The sequence below is a fragment of the Oncorhynchus keta genome, unplaced genomic scaffold, assembly GCF_023373465.1.
Source record: "Oncorhynchus keta strain PuntledgeMale-10-30-2019 unplaced genomic scaffold, Oket_V2 Un_contig_22217_pilon_pilon, whole genome shotgun sequence".
NCBI lineage: Eukaryota > Metazoa > Chordata > Actinopteri > Salmoniformes > Salmonidae > Oncorhynchus > Oncorhynchus keta.
Window position 1 is genome coordinate 1 of NW_026282807.1, and position 3,965 is coordinate 3,965.

The window sequence follows — 3,965 nt, forward strand, 5'->3', positions numbered from 1 at the left end:
CTTCTGAGGACCCTTACCTGGTCTCACACACACAGGGAATTAAACCAACACGTATCCAGGGTTAACAGGACCGACAACAAAGGTTTTTTCTCAGTTGGTTTAATCTATAAACAACAGGTTAGTTGATAATGTCATTGTTTTGTGAGGATTCTCAATCAAATCACATTTATTCATAAGGTCCCTTTTCACATCAGCATTTGACAAAAAAAACACTGCGTTTACACTGGCAGCTCAATTCTGATATTTCGCCCAATTATTGGACAAAAGACTTGATCTGATTGGTCAAAAGACTTGATCTGATTGGTCAAAAGTCTTGATCTGATTGGTCAAAAGACCAAATCAGACGGAGCATGTCAAAGTGCTTTACTGTAATCCGGCCTGGTAACTATAGTTACCTGGACCATAAAGACCTGCAGTACACTGTCAACACTATAGTTACCTGGACCATAAAGACCTGCAGTACACTGTCAACACTATAGTTACCTGGCCCATAAAGACCTGCAGTACACTGTCAACACTATAGTTACCTGGCCCATAAAGACCTGCAGTACACTGTCAACACTATAGTTACCTGGCCCATAAAGACCTGCAGTACACTGTCAACACTATAGTTACCTGGCCCATAAAGACCTGCAGTACACTGTCAACACTATAGTTACCTGGACCATAAAGACCAGCAGTACACTGTCAACACTATAGTTACCTGTGCCCATAAAGACCTGCAAGTACACTGTCAACACTATAGTTACCTGGACCATAAAGACCTGCAAGTACACTGTCAACACTATAGTTACCTGGCCCATAAAGACCTGCAGTACACTGTCAACACTATAGTTACCTGTGATGACACAGACCTGCAGTACACTGTCAACACTATAGTTACCTGGACCATAAAGACCTGCAGTACACTGTCAACACTATAGTTACCTGTAATGACACAGACCTGCAGTACACTGTCAACACTATAGTTACCTGGACCATAAAGACCTGCAGTACACTGTCAACACTATAGTTACCTGTAATGACACAGACCAGCAGTACACTGTCAACACTATAGTTACCTGGCCCATAAAGACCTGCAAGTACACTGTCAACACTATAGTTACCTGGACCATAAAGACCTGCAGTACACTGTCAACACTATAGTTACCTGGCCCATAAAGACCTGCAGTACACTGTCAACACTATAGTTACCTGTGATGACACAGACCTGCAGTACACTGTCAACACTATAGTTACCTGGACCATAAAGACCTGCAGTACACTGTCAACACTATAGTTACCTGGACCATAAAGACCTGCAATACACTGTCAACACTATAGTTACCTGGACCATAAAGACCTGCAGTACACTGTCAACACTATAGTTACCTGTAATGACACAGACCAGCAGTACACTGTCAACACTATAGTTACCTGTGATGACACAGACCTGCAGCACACTGTCAACACTATAGTTACCTGTAATGACACAGACCAGCAGTACACTGTCAACACTATAGTTACCTGACCATAAAGACCTGCAATACACTGTCAACACTATAGTTACCTGGACCATAAAGACCAGCAGTACACTGTCAACACTATAGTTACCTGGACCATAAAGACCTGCAGTACACTGTCAACACTATAGTTACCTGGACCATAAAGACCTGCAGTACACTGTCAACACTATAGTTACCTGTAATGACACAGACCAGCAGTACACTGTCAACACTATAGTTACCTGGACCATAAAGACCTGCAGTACACTGTCAACACTATAGTTACCTGTAATGACACAGACCTGCAGTACACTGTCAACACTATAGTTACCTGGACCATAAAGACCTGCAGTACACTGTCAACACTATAGTTACCTGGACCATAAAGACCTGCAGTACACTGTCAACACTATAGTTACCTGGCCCATAAAGACCTGCAGTACACTGTCAACACTATAGTTACCTGTAATGACACAGACCAGCAGTACACTGTCAACACTATAGTTACCTGTGATGACACAGACCTGCAGTACACTGTCAACACTATAGTTACCTGTAATGACACAGACCAGCAGTACACTGTCAACACTATAGTTACCTGGCCCATAAAGACCTGCAGTACACTGTCAACACTATAGTTACCTGGCCCATAAAGACCTGCAGTACACTGTCAACACTATAGTTACCTGGCCCATAAAGACCTGCAGTACACTGTCAACACTATAGTTACCTGGACCATAAAGACCTGCAGTACACTGTCAACACTATAGTTACCTGGACCATAAAGACCAGCAGTACACTGTCAACACTATAGTTACCTGTGACCATAAAGACCTGCAAGTACACTGTCAACACTATAGTTACCTGGACCATAAAGACCTGCAGTACACTGTCAACACTATAGTTACCTGCCCATAAAGACCAGCAGTACACTGTCAACACTATAGTTACCTGTGATGACACAGACCTGCAGCACACTGTCAACACTATAGTTACCTGGACCATAAAGACCTGCAGTACACTGTCAACACTATAGTTACCTGTAATGACACAGACCAGCAGTACACTGTCAACACTATAGTTACCTGGCCCATAAAGACCTGCAGTACACTGTCAACACTATAGTTACCTGGCCCATAAAGACCTGCAGTACACTGTCAACACTATAGTTACCTGGCCCATAAAGACCTGCAGTACACTGTCAACACTATAGTTACCTGGCCCATAAAGACCTGCAGTACACTGTCAACACTATAGTTACCTGGACCATAAAGACCTGCAGTACACTGTCAACACTATAGTTACCTGGACCATAAAGACCTGCAGTACACTGTCAACACTATAGTTACCTGTGATGACACAGACCTGCAGTACACTGTCAACACTATAGTTACCTGGCCCATAAAGACCTGCAAGTACACTGTCAACACTATAGTTACCTGGACCATAAAGACCTGCAAGTACACTGTCAACACTATAGTTACCTGGACCATAAAGACCTGCAGTACACTGTCAACACTATAGTTACCTGTGACCACAAAGACCTGCAGTACACTGTCAACATTATAGTTACCTGGACCATAAAGACCTGCAGTACACTGTCAACACTATAGTTACCTGTAATCACACAGACCAGCAGTACACTGTCAACACTATAGTTACCTGGACCATAAAGACCTGCAGTACACTGTCAACACTATAGTTACCTGTGACGACACAGACCTGCAGTACACTGTCAACACTATAGTTACCTGGCCCATAAAGACCTGCAAGTACACTGTCAACACTATAGTTACCTGGACCATAAAGACCTGCAGTACACTGTCAACACTATAGTTACCTGGCCCATAAAGACCTGCAGTACACTGTCAACACTATAGTTACCTGTGATGACACAGACCTGCAGTACACTGTCAACACTATAGTTACCTGGACCATAAAGACCTGCAGTACACTGTCAACACTATAGTTACCTGTAATGACACAGACCAGCAGTACACTGTCAACACTATAGTTACCTGGACCATAAAGACCTGCAATACACTGTCAACACTATAGTTACCTGGACCATAAAGACCTGCAGTACACTGTCAACACTATAGTTACCTGTAATGACACAGACCAGCAGTACACTGTCAACACTATAGTTACCTGTGATGACACAGACCTGCAGCACACTGTCAACACTATAGTTACCTGTAATGACACAGACCAGCAGTACACTGTCAACACTATAGTTACCTGGACCATAAAGACCTGCAATACACTGTCAACACTATAGTTACCTGGACCATAAAGACCAGCAGTACACTGTCAACACTATAGTTACCTGGACCATAAAGACCTGCAGTACACTGTCAACACTATAGTTACCTGGACCATAAAGACCTGCAGTACACTGTCAACACTATAGTTACCTGTAATGACACAGACCAGCAGTACACTGTCAACACTATAGTTACCTGGACCATAAAGACCTGC